The sequence below is a fragment of the Lissotriton helveticus genome, chromosome 7 (assembly GCF_964261635.1).
Source record: "Lissotriton helveticus chromosome 7, aLisHel1.1, whole genome shotgun sequence".
NCBI classification, from domain to species: Eukaryota; Metazoa; Chordata; class Amphibia; order Caudata; family Salamandridae; genus Lissotriton; species Lissotriton helveticus.
The window spans coordinates 498,780,266-498,793,502 of NC_136068.1; positions in this window are offsets into that span (position 1 = coordinate 498,780,266).

Consider the following 13,237-nt stretch of genomic DNA (forward strand, 5'->3'; position numbering starts at 1 on the left):
AAGAGTACCAAACCAAGTAAAGTGAAGAAATGAATAGAAAAACGTTGTATATGTAGTCACACGTTACACACAATGAACTTAACTTGCGTGCCATAAACCAATAATGTTTTTTGGGGTTGTATTCCAGTTCTACAAAGTCCCTCGTTCGGAAGGAAAAAAGGGGTGAGCCCAACAGCGAGGTTCAATCACCTGTGAATAATAGTTCGGAGTGATTTGCTGCCCGGGGCGTGATTGATGGTACAGGCCGCTAAAGGAGAGATCAGCGGTACACATTTAAATAATTAAGTTGCTTCGACAGGTTAACATCCGGCAGGCGTAGTTATAGAGGCTTTTTTACCCTGCAGCTAGGAGTTTTCCAGACAAGGCAAACAAGCGCCCGCAAGACTTTATAAAGAGTCCACCACGATTCAGAGAGGTACATGAGGGCGATATACTTTTGGCTGCTTGCCCTTCGGTGTGCCCTAGTGGCAAACAGGACATATCGACAGCGCAACTCCCACGCCCAAAGGCTCAGATGCAATCTGTGGACATGCAACACTACGTAACTACAATAGAAACATGACTCTGGGACACGAATGACCATGGGTGAGATACAACTTACCCACACCTCTAGCTCTGCCTAAACCGCACCCACATATACCAAAACATTTTGGCTGCATTCTCTCCCCCATATTCTGCTCCCCTAATAGCACCCATTACAGCAGGACCCTGTTGGCATGCATTCCGCATAAGCAGCACATTAAGCGGGTATGTACATACGATATTTATAGAATAGGCACACTAGCAAGGTGGTATCAAGTTTAATAGTTCTTTCTTCTTATTCTTTTTACATTATGATTAAATATAGCTTTGCACAGTAACATCTGCTGTTAATCTCTGTAGTCACTTAATGTTGCCATTGTTTGATAGAAATGTTGAATGTGGCGATTTGCCCCCACCCCCAACTAGTGGGCACAAAAATGCAAATGGAGATGCACTATATTTTGTAAATTTAATACGACGTATAAACAGTTGTATGTTGAGTTGGATGTAAAACGAATAAAGATTATTTTTTTTTTTTAAATCAACACAGGCATTTTCCCGCTAGACTGGACAAAAGCTTCCATCCTGCCTTTGCTTAAAAAACGTACTTAGGGCACTAATGAAGAGAAGAACTATCGTCCCATTTCATGTCTCTCTCTACCTTCAAAAATCTTAAAGAAGCACATGAACTTTGTAGTCTCAGAATAATCGATTGCAACAAATTCTGGATGGAGCCCAGTTCGGCTTCAGTAAGGCTCACAGTACGGAGACAGCACTGGTGGTAGCCACATGAGGTGATTCGGAACACCATGGACAATGGTGGTAAGGCTGGGGTGGTCCTATTGGAACTATCCGCAGCCTTTGATAAGGTGAGTCCCAATGTCCTACAGCAGAGATAAGCTGAAATAGGAATTGGAGGGCCAACATATGATCTCTTATGCTCCTTCCTTTTGGAAAGAGAACAATCGGTCTTGTTAAGAGACTTCATCTCCATTGCTTTCTCCTTACCATGTGGTGTCCCGCAAGGATCAGCCCAACCGAACTTAATATTTAGTGGGCCCCCCTTGCAAAATGTATCAGATCCTTTGGTTTCTCAAACATTCCCTATGCCAATGACATGCAAATTGTAGTGTCAATCACCAATAACATCGAGGAGGTGGCACACTGGTTTAATAGCTGCATGCGAGCGGTGGTCAGTTGGATGAGCAACCGCTGCCTCAAACTGAACTCAGAAAAAACTGAGGTACTTCTATTTGGCAGGGACACTTCTTCCTGGAATTATTCCTTGTGGCCTCAGAACTTGGGTCCTCTTCTCACCCCAGTTCCTAAAATGAGAAACCTTGGGATAATGTTTAAATTCTAAACTCGCTTACATGGACCACACCAATAAGCTGAACTTCAACTGCTTTTGCCAGCTATTTTTAGGAGAATCCTGACCTTTATTCCATGTGAGTACCAGAAAATAGTTATCTCTCTCATCAATAACACTCTTTATCTGGGCATGCAGCAAGAATCTCTAAAAAAACTGCAATGAGAGCAGAATGCTACTGCACAGCTTATTAAAAATATCAGAAAATTTGACCGGAGGAGTTTCATTGGCCCATGATAAAAATAAGAGAGCAGCTTTCAAGGCACTGTGTACAGTGCACAAAGCGCTGTACCTCACTGGTCCAGACTATCTAAAGAACAAATTCTCTTGGTACACCCCTGGAAGATGCCTCAGGTCAGCAAGTTCCAAAATGGTCAGGATACCCATAATCCATAACTGCCTCTTGGGGCGGTAGATGCTTGATATACTCCACCTGCAAGCTCTGGAATCAGTTACCCATGCACCTTAGAGGGGAGTCGGATCTGATGACTTTCAGAAACACCTGAAAAGATGGTTATTTCAATCTCCTATGTAGTTATGGAGCAAAAAACAATATCCCAACAGGTAATATTCACTAGACAATTAAATATGTATGCAAAAAGCATTTCAAGAACCGAAATGAAGGAGACAGCTGTACATTTTTTATATTGAAATTGTATTTAGAAGAAAGAAATTTTCAGGGTCATGATTATACAGTTAAAGCAGCACTGTAATAAACTAATCATATGACAACCAAAATTATACTTAGTGCTCAAAGCTGCATGAGTGACAAAGGGCGACGCAAGAGGTGTGAAAGACAGTGAGGGCGGCGCAGTGTAAACATAAGTGAGGATATCATACAGTGAGTGGCTGGGTCAGGGGAACAAATCCGGTGACTTAGATGTTCAATTTACAATTAAGTAATAGCCACAGTAGAAAAATGCGCCAATAAATGAGCTGTGAAGTCGACGGCGTTTCGATCCTCAATGGATTGGGATCGTCATCAGGACTTGGTTGTCTTGATTGGAAGTGCTGATTCGCGGAAAATGGCGATTTTTACAGGGATGTTATAGGTGATTTTTATAGTCTGTGAAATGGTGTATGTCGTGAGGTGCTTGACTGAACGATGCACAGAACAGGAAGATAATTGAGTGACCTGCTCCCCAAGATTCCAGTTGTGGCTCTGTACTTCCCTTCTATGTGATGTTGGTAAGTTTTTTTACCCACAGTGCTTCAGTTAGAAGCACTGTAAATCGTGTGTGTACTTGACCTGTCACTGCTTCTTTGCTTAAGTGGTTAACGTTCCTGTTTCCGAGATCTATATATAACCTACAAGGGGGGCAGATAAAATAGAGGGCGCAAAGGAGAGAAAAGGGCAAGCAATAGAAAGGGACTTGAAGTTGAACCCTTTCCTTACTGCCGTCGGCTAACGGCCGTCGCAAGCACTACCTTGGTAGTGCTGAGCACGTCCGATGGCTGACGCGACCCCGCCCACATAAAAGAACGCCCCGCACTGCGGTGAAATTATCGCAGCAGTAAACAGGTTAAAGGAAATAAGGAGTGTGAGAAAATAAACACCACTGTGCTATCGAGAATTGTAAACCGTTACACAGAAAGAATGAATTTACTCTTACAGATATAATAACCACCTCCACGGCTCCTAATGTATCAATACTGAGTCTGTCTTTGCACAATTCAATACGTGAATCTGCAGCCAGCATACAAACCATCACACACTCTTGGACAGGATGCTGACAAATGCTCAGACTCTCACAACGCAAACACAAGAACTTTATTCCTCAAACCCCAGGGCAGAAAATAACAAACTTATGAGCGCACAACAGAAAACGAAGTTATAGACCAACAAACTTACCGACCGCCTGGGATGGGGAGCAGAGGTGGTCAATGCGTTGCAAAGGGAACAAGGCTTCACGCGCTCAGCTCACACTCGCCTAACGCTTCTCCCTCCTCGGCATACTACGTCACTGAATGCATACATCCAAGAACCCTAATCTGCCTGCTGATGTCATCGCACGACACATCCCCACATGGGCGGCGACACAGTACAGTGTCGCAACACACAGTTTGGACAGCTCTGTAGAGGAGCTTGGCTTCAATGGACAAAGCCGACAAAATCATAAACAGCCTCATTTTCTGGAGTTGACACTAAGCATTCAGACATGTAAACTCCTAAATGGCCATAGCAAAAGGTGATATGGCCAGTTAGATTTAAGCCTCTTTCACAAGCTTTAAGTCAAGTGGCTGGGTTAGTGTCTAAAATACCCCATGCAACACAAAGTACACTATTCTTGAGAGTTGCTTTTTGTGCGTAGAGATGTAATTGAGCAGTCTTCTTGGAATGAATCACATTTCCGTTTAAATACCCATAAAAGAATGGGCTAAAAATCAAATACAGCTTAGAAGCAAAGCAACTTCAGATACTGATGTTCTGTCCTATGTGGGTAACGCACATTAGGAAATCAGTCTTTTCTGCACAGCCACCACAAATGTTTCGCCTTTTGTGGGGCCCATGTTTTTGCTTGTGTTAAAACTGTGCACTTTAACCCTGCTAAAGAGTGGTCAAGTGCCTGTGCTTCCCGTTTAACATGGTCAAAGTGGCACATTCCTAATTGATATAGCTGCCCTGTTCAAAGACACAGAAATAGGAAACAGATAGCAATTTTAAGAAAAGCATACAATCAGGCTATCCAAGTTCGGAAACAACAAATTAAAGAGGATGCCTGAAGTAAACTTCTATCAGTCGAGGTCTTGCGGGATAGTACGAAATTTTGGTCAACAATAAACCACCCTTTTTAGGTCGAGCCTGGAATTCGCATCCAAAGGATGCGTCCAGGTGGAGACTTATAGCTAGCTGACTCGGGGAATGGAGGACAAGAAACTGCCACACACTTCTCTTCGGCTGGATTACACTGCGTGCACGCGCACCCACACTCACGCATGCGCACATCACAGCCACACGCATACACAGCCACACGCATACATAGGCACACACACCCCCGCCCCCCCCGTCGCCGCCGCACCTACACACACACTAGCGCACCTACACGCACACACAGAGACCCCCCCACACACACCAGCGCACCTACACACACGCACGCACACATACAAAGACCCCCCGCCGCCGCCGCCATCGCACACATACACACATACACACCAGCACCGGACCCCACTCACCGGCTACGCAGGATTTCTCTTCTCTGGGGCGGCCCCGGGGCTCTCCCTAGCTCACGGGAGCACCGGGCTGCGGGAGGACTCGGCTTCTTTGCTCCATCCCGGCGGGCAGCCAATCATAGCCCAGCAGCAGGCGGGACTTCCTTCTTTCTTCTGGCCCGGCCCACATCTTCTCTCCCGTTGCCTGGCTTCCTGCCTTAGGGGTCCACCAATGGCAGCGCGGCCCCGAGCAGGGAGGCGGGCACAGCGTTTCCTCAGGAATCCCGGGCCCGGCGGCGGTGATAATTTATTTGGGGACACAACCTGTTTTATCCAAATGTTATATACGCTATACTAGACACTTCTTAATTCCAATCCTAAAGTAGTATTGTTACAACCTCAGCCACTGCAGTCCTGCTTTTAGATTTGTATTGCTTTTAAATAACGAGGTAGTGATTTTTAATATTGGTTCATTTTTAAAAGCTGCTAGGCGTAAATTTGCTGCTATTATTTGGTACCGTCCTGTTCTTTTACATGCATTTTACTTGATGTAATTCCGAATGTTATTTGTTTAAACTTATTGCGACGTACTTTTATGGTTGCTACAATGCTACCGAATAAGGTTTTTTAATTGAATTGAACAACACTACGAAAACGTGCTAGTGAGTCATGTATGCAAGATGCTAATATTATTTAGTCCGGAATGAATGCTCTGATTAACAAAACCTTGCATTCTGGTACTCGTGGTTTTCTTTCTGGAAAATAAACGGAGTACTACACATACACCCTCCTCACTTAGGTAAATACTACATCTCCCTCGAGTTAACCACTTTTGTTGCAATCTGCATTACACAGCCGGGTTGGGCTGGGCTGGTAACGCGACCCGTCCTCCCACCACCGGCGCGTGGCCGCAGAGCCTTTCACATGGATGCTGGGCAGCGGCTCACCTTTTGTTTATGGGACAACAAAGGGGACAAAGACAGGAGGCTTTACTCAGGGGGTGGAGTGTGATGTCTCCTGCAATCTGAACCCGGGCTCCCAAAAATAAATAAACCTTGTACTCTCCTTTTGTTCCCGTTCCGGTGCTATTGTCTGCGGCTCCCGTAATCACCCAGAGAATCCCAAAGCAAAACAAACTGGACGTAAATGGAGCTGGAGAGGCCAGACCAGACTGCCTGCAGATTAATGGACCGTGAAGGGGAGGGCTGACCACGGAGGACGCGAGGAAAGAGTAACTCTAGGGGGAAACTCGAACCTGGAAATTCTGACCACGAGGCCACAAGCAAGGTTTCCAAGTGAAGTCGCTGGGCTCCGAAAGCATGGCCACTCAGCCAAAATCCCTTGGTACGTGGTGACTAGCAATCTGATACAGAGCAACCGGCTAAACTACAGATCCCAGAATGCACTGTTTTAAAAAGTCAGACTGAGTGAATGTGCAGCACAGGCCAAAGGGGTAACAGAAGGAGTAGTTTCTGTCCTGTAACTCCAGTTCTGTAGTAGGGGTATCTCTGTTATAGTCATAATCTAGTGAATAGTCCCGCCCATGTGCGTGGACCCCGGAGCAATCAAAAATAATCTCTTACAGTGTCAAAAAATGCAGAAAATGCATAGACACTTAAGAGAGAATTTAAAGACAGATAATGCAGCCAAAAAGGCTACACTGTCCAGTACTTCAACTAGAAATTCCACCATAAAATCCACAAAACAGCAAAGCCTGTACAGATTTCCCTTGCTTAACAGCAAAATCCCTCAGGAATGATAGAGAGAAGAACCTGGACAGACAAGCCCCATAGGCTGCCATTATGTGGCTTAATTAGGATACTGTGCCTTTAAGGAACCCTCCAGAACCTTCTCTCAGTATCCCAGAATGCATAGCAGGTCCAACTTAGCCTCAGTTCTTTTCGAAGGCGCAGAAAACGCCAGACCTGTAGCATTATGATCATGAACAACACTCCACCGGGGAGGCGGGAGGGCGCTTATGACTATAACAGAGATACCCCTACTACAGAACTGGAGTTACAGGACAGAAACTACTCCTTCTGTAGTAGGGGATCTCTGTGTATAGTCATAATCTAGTGAATAGAATGGCAAGCCCATCCCCACACCAAGCGGCGGTGGAGAATAAAATAACGCCACTACTGTGCGAACAGATTCCGCAGCGAAGCCTGCCCAACCTGAGCGTCTGCCCTGGCATCAGTGTCCAGGCAGTAATGCTTAGCAAAGGTATGGACCGACTTCCAAGTGGCCGCCTTGCAGATCTCTGCAATGGGAACATTACGGAGCATAGCTGTCGTAGCAGCCTTGCCCCTGGTGGAATGAGCCTTAGGTTTGCCCCCTAAGGTCTTATTAGCTTTGCAGTAACACAACTGAATGCAGGACACAATCCACCTAGAGATGGACTGTTTAGAGGTAGCAAGACCCGTCCTGACTGAGCCATAATTGATGAACAATTGGTCTGACCTACGAATATCTTTAGTCTTATCAAGATAAAACTTCAGCACCCTCCGCACATCCAGGGAATGTAAAGACCGTTCCGCCGGAGATGAAGGATTCTGAAAGAACGTAGGCAAAGTGATAGTCTGATTGATATGAAAATCAGAAACAACCTTGGGAAGAAACTTAGGGTGAGTACGCATAACAACTTTAGCATTATGAAATACAGTATAAGGTTCTTGGCAACACAATGCCTGAATCTCACTCACCCTGCGGGCCGATGTAATGGCCACGAGGAACGCCGCCTTCCAGGACAGGTGCTGCAACGAAGCCTTATGAATGGGTTCAAAAGGCTCCTTCATCAATCTGGACAGCACCACATTCAAGTCCCACGAAGGCGAAGGAAGCCTGACAGGAGGGAACACTTTCTTCAAGCCTTCCAAAAAATCTTTGATCACAGGGATCTGGAAAAAGGAAGTCTGTGAAGGGCCTTTCCTGTAGGCAGTCAAAGCAGCCAGATGAACCTTAATGGAATGGACATTAAGGCCCGACTGCGCCAGATGAAGCAGATATGGAAGGATGACATCTTCCTTGCATGACGTAGGGTCATAGTTCTTAGACTTGCACCAGATGCAGAACCTCTTCCACTTGTAAGCATAGGAAGTCCTAGTGGAAGGTCGCTTAGCCTCCTTCAGTATGCCCATACAATCCTCTGGGAGATTCAGATGGCCATATTGCACTATTTCAGGAGCCATGCCGCCAAACTCAAAGACGAGAGGTTGGGGTGCACCATCCGCCCCCCGAACTTCGTGAGAAGGTCCGGCCTGCACGGCAGCTTCATGTGAGGAAGGAGAGATCGGTGAAGCAGGTCCGTGAACCACCACTGTCTGGGCCATTCCGGGGCAATCAGAATCATTCTCGCCCTGGATTGAGACAGCTTGATGAGAACCGCCGGAATCAGGGGAATTGGTGGAAAAGCGTACAGAAAGCTGTTCGACCAGTTGATCCATAACGCGTTCCCCAGCGTCCCTGGCTGGTAGTACCTGGAGGCGAAGCCTCGGCATTTGCTGTTTTCGGCGGTGGCAAACAGATCTACGTCTGGAGGTCCCCACCTTGCGAAGACTTCTCCTAGTACTTCGTTGTTTATGACCCATTCGTGGTTTTCCTGCACGATTCTGCTCAGTTCGTCTGCCTGAACATTCTGCACACCTGGCAGATGGGTGGCCGTTATCGACAGTCCTCGAGCCAGAAGCCAGTGCCAGATCGCCTGCGCCTCCTGCGACAGAGTGCGCGATCTCGAGCCCCCCTGCTTGTTGAGGTAATACATCGTTGCCGTGTTGTCCGTCTGAACAAGCAGAGAGTTGGTCTGAAAGGACGGATGAAAGGCCTTCAGTGCCAAGTGAACAGCTCTCAGTTCCAGGAAATTGATGTGGTACGTGGACTCCGTCGGGGACCACGTCCCTTGAATTTGCAGGTCTCCGGAATGCGCCCCCCAACCTTGGAGAGACGCATCCGTCACGATGGTCTGTGTGGGAATGTCCTTGTGGAAGGGAACGCCTCTGAGGAGATTCTCCTTCGAGCACCACCACTTTAGAGACTGAAGAGCATGTAGAGACAGCCGTATCCTGTCGTCCCAAGAACCTCTCCTCTGGTCCCACTGATCCTCCAAGCACTCCTGCAGAGGTCTCATCTGTAGCCGTGCGTGAGGAGTGAGAAAGATGCAAGAGGCCATCGATCCCAGTAGAGAAGACACCGTCCTCACAGTCGTAGACGGAGTTTTCATGAGAGCCTGAGCCTTCCGAACGAGTGATAAACGTCGCTCTTCCGAAGGAGACACGCTTGCTGACAGCGTATTGATGGAGGCCCCCAAGTACTGGATGCACTGTACCGGAATCGGGACCGACTTGGACATGTTGATGTGCAACCCCAGCTTGTTCAAGAGAACGCACGTCTTCTGGAAGTGTGCTTGAGCTTCCGAGAAGGAGGAGGCTTTGATCAACCAATCGTCCAGGTACGGGTAGACAAACACCTTGTTCTTCCTCAGGTGTGCCGCTACCACTGCCATACATTTCGAGAATGTCCTGGGTGCAGACTTCAGTCCGAAGGGTAGCACCGTGTATTGCTAATGATTGGTGCCGACTTGAAAGCGCAGAAATTTCCTGTGTTTGCATGCAATGGGCACGTGGAAGTATGCGTCCTGTAGATCTATGGCACACATCCAGTCTCCTCGTTGCAGCGGAGGGTAGATCTGATGCAACGACAGCATGCAAAACTTTTCTCTGCGAATCCACTTGTTTGCCTGCCGCAAATCCAGAATGGGCCTGAACTCGTTTCTGTCCTTCTTGCGGACAAGAAAGAACCGAGAGTACAGACCTCTTCCTCTTTGAGACAGAGGTACGTCTTCGATCGCCCTTTTCCTTAGCAGAACGTCCGCCTCCGTCTGAAGCTCGCGCAGTTGATACTGCGAGCTGACGGGAGGAATCGATGGAGGAGGGCTGGTGAAACGTAGACTGTATCCATTGCAAACAATATTCAGCACCCACTTGTCCTGAGTAATTCTTCTCCACTCTGCCAGAAAAAATTGAACGCTTCCCCCCACCGGAGCGGGTAACGGACGAGGGGGAAGTAACAGCTCAGGGACGGGACCCGGCCGGGCCCTTGGTCGCGGTAGAGGACTGTTGACGACCTCTACCACCCTGTCGCTTCTGGAAGGGCCGCCTGTACTGCTGCTGCTGCTGCTGCTGCTGCTGTTGATGTTGTCCAGCAGACTGCCCCCTTCCACGACCCTGCGACCCAAACCGACGTTGGTACTGTCGGAAGGGTTTCTTTTCCTTGGGCTTCTCCAAGCCCACTGCCGTCAGGGTCTCCGCTTCGGCCTTCATCCTGGCCATCTCATCATCCGCGTGTTTCCCGAAGAGGGTATCTCCGGAAAACGGGAGATTCGCCACGCGTTGCTGTGCTTCCGGTTTCAATGACGTCAACCTGAGCCAAGCGTGGCGTCTCTGGTGAATCCCGTGGCAATATCCGTGCGCGGACAGCAATGATATGTCCGCTGCGGCGCCGATGGCCTGATTAGAGACCAGCATCCCCTCCTGGACGATCTCCACAAAGTCCTCCTTGCGGTCTCGAGGGACAAGGTCTGCGAACTGCTCCATCGAGTCCCACAGGGACCGGTCGTAACGTCCCAGCAAAGCCGAGTCACTGGCGGCCTTCATGGACGAGGCGGATGTCCCACACGCCTTACGACCAGCAGAATCGATCCAACGGCTCTCTTTGTCCGGAGGCACCGTGGACGCAGGGGAGGTGGCATGAAGCTTCCGTGCAGCAGTCACGATGACCGAATCCGGTACCGGGTCCTTCCTCAAGAAGGCTGGGTCTGAGTCCGGAGCCCTGTACTTTTTTAGGATCCTGGAAGGTACAGACTTCACCGTTGCCGGCGTCAGGAATAGCTGTTCGGCGGGCTCAAGGAGCCCCGGCACCAGAGGTAACAGGGGGCGAGACAAGTGCCTTTTGTGTAATGTCTCAAATATCACCGAGGTAGAAGCCGTAGGCGCTTCAACCTCAATGCCCAACTTCGCCGCTCCACGCAGGAGAACCTCCTGAAATGTGCTTATATCGTCTATCGGAGACACCCTAGTCTCCGGCGAATCGGACAGCGTGGGCGAGTAGGAACGGGTCCCAGATGGAGAACGTGACCTGGACCGACGTCTCTTGTGATGACGCCTGGATCGTGAGGAAGATCCATGGCCACTCCTTGATCTGTCCCGTCTCCCCGAGCGAGACCTCGACCTCTTGGGCCTCGGACGCTCCTTCGGCCTCCCAGGGTCAGGAGTCCTAGGTTTCTTAGGAGTCTTCTTCGGAGGCGTCGGAAACTTAGGCATCGACACCGCCCTCGGTGGGACCGGGGGTGGAGGAGCAACCGGACGCGGGGTCTGCGGAGCCGGCTTCGGAGGTGGGGTAGGGGCCTTCGGAGGCGGACCCTTCGGCACAGCAGGCCGCGAAGGAGGTGTAGAAGGCTTCATCGGAGTATCCACCCCGGAACGCGCCGTTCCCGGCGAGCCACCATCTCTTCCGGAGCGTGGGGAGCCCCCCACAGTCCTGGGCCTGTCCTTAGGACCTCCAGACGTTGAAGACCGGTGCCCAGACGACGACCGATGTCCCCTCGACGTCGAACGGTCCTTCGGCGTCGACCGAATCACACTTCTCGACGTCGAACGGTGTCTCCGTCTCGACGTCGACCCCGACCAGATCGACGAGCCACGAAACCTCGACGACGGGCGATGGTGCCTCGACGGCGACCTCGACCTCTTCGCCGGCCTCAACGGCGACTTCTTGGATCGCTTCGACGTCGACCCTTTGGACCTTCTCGACGTCGACCTCTCTGACCTTCTCAACGTCGATCTCCTTGACCGTCTCGACGTCGGTCTTTTGGAATGCTTCGACGTCGACCTCTTCGGCGCCGGAGACGCCTTCCGTCTCGACGGCGACCTCGACGACGAGGATCCCCTCGACGACGATGTCCTCGACGGCGAACGGCGGTGTCGCCTCGACGGCGAGCGCCGACGCCGGGCCCTCCGATGTCGACCACTCGACGCCGACAGCGACGACGAGGATATCGACACCGGCTTCGACGGCGGCCGGAACACGTTCCTCGACGTCGACGGGCGACGTTTTCTCGACCCAGAGCCCTGGGGAGACCTGGAACTGGCCGTTGACCGTCCCCTCGACGTCGTGGTCAGCGCAACTGACCCAGACGGAGATCTTGGGCGAGGGCTGGTCTTCCTGCCCCTGGGGAGCCCCCCAGAGGCCTCAGCATGGGTAGAAGGAGCCCCTCCTGACCCACCTCGTGCCTTCAACTTTCTCTCCTCAAGTCCCTGAAGCCTGATCTTCTTCCTCTCCTTCAGGGTCCTTCCAGAGAAGCTTCTGCAGATCACACACTCCTCAGGAATGTGGGAAGAGGGAAGGCAGAGAATACAGACCTCATGGGAGTCTGACCTGGCCTCCTTTCTTGAGCACTCAGGGCATTTGTCGAATAATGCAGGCATTATGGACAAAAAAGAGTGCAGAAACACAGAAAGAAAGTCACCAAAGTACTTTAAAAGTACCAAAAATCGAAATTAGTGTAAAACACTAACAAAAACCCTTGAAAAGGGAGAGCTCAATGCTCCAGGGTCCTGCTTGCAGGAGCCGGAAAAAAGAACTGAGGCTAAGTTGGACCTGCTATGCATTCTGGGATACTGAGAGAAGGTTCTGGAGGGTTCCTTAAAGGCACAGTATCCTAATTAAGCCACATAATGGCAGCCTATGGGGCTTGTCTGTCCAGGTTCTTCTCTCTATCATTCCTGAGGGATTTTGCTGTTAAGCAAGGGAAATCTGTACAGGCTTTGCTGTTTTGTGGATTTTATGGTGGAATTTCTAGTTGAAGTACTGGACAGTGTAGCCTTTTTGGCTGCATTATCTGTCTTTAAATTCTCTCTTAAGTGTCTATGCATTTTCTGCATTTTTTGACACTGTAAGAGATTATTTTTGATTGCTCCGGGGTCCACGCACATGGGCGGGACTATTCACTAGATTATGACTATACACAGAGATCCCCTACTACAGAACAGCTAGGTACCGCTTGTTTTTTTCACCATACTTCTCGCTGATATCAGCTGTGGGTCGTATCCTGTTATACGATCCAAATACCCTGAGCGTATTTGGAGCTCTCAGGGTTCCCAGTTCCACGCAGTAAATAGTTCTTGGTGTTTTGCTTTGCGTTAT